The sequence below is a fragment of the Sinocyclocheilus grahami genome, unplaced genomic scaffold (assembly GCF_001515645.1).
Source record: "Sinocyclocheilus grahami isolate Dianchi unplaced genomic scaffold, SAMN03320097.WGS_v1.1 scaffold36.1, whole genome shotgun sequence".
Classification (NCBI taxonomy): domain Eukaryota; kingdom Metazoa; phylum Chordata; class Actinopteri; order Cypriniformes; family Cyprinidae; genus Sinocyclocheilus; species Sinocyclocheilus grahami.
Window position 1 is genome coordinate 2958140 of NW_015505215.1, and position 268 is coordinate 2958407.

The window sequence follows — 268 nt, forward strand, 5'->3', positions numbered from 1 at the left end:
CTTCCCGGACCTGGTTCCCGGAACTAATGCTCCTCGCGACAGCCCCTCCTTGGCCGATTCCTCTGAGGAAGGATTTACTGACTCAGAGACGGAGCACCCTTTGGCACCCGCGTCCAGACCTCTGAAAACTTCATCTCCATTCCCTGGATGGGACGCGGAGGTTCTGAATGGCCTACCCCAAGAGATAGTTGACACCATCACTTCAGCGAGAGCACCGTCTACGAGACATGCCTACGCTTTGAAGTGGAACCTGTTCGTTGAGTGGTGT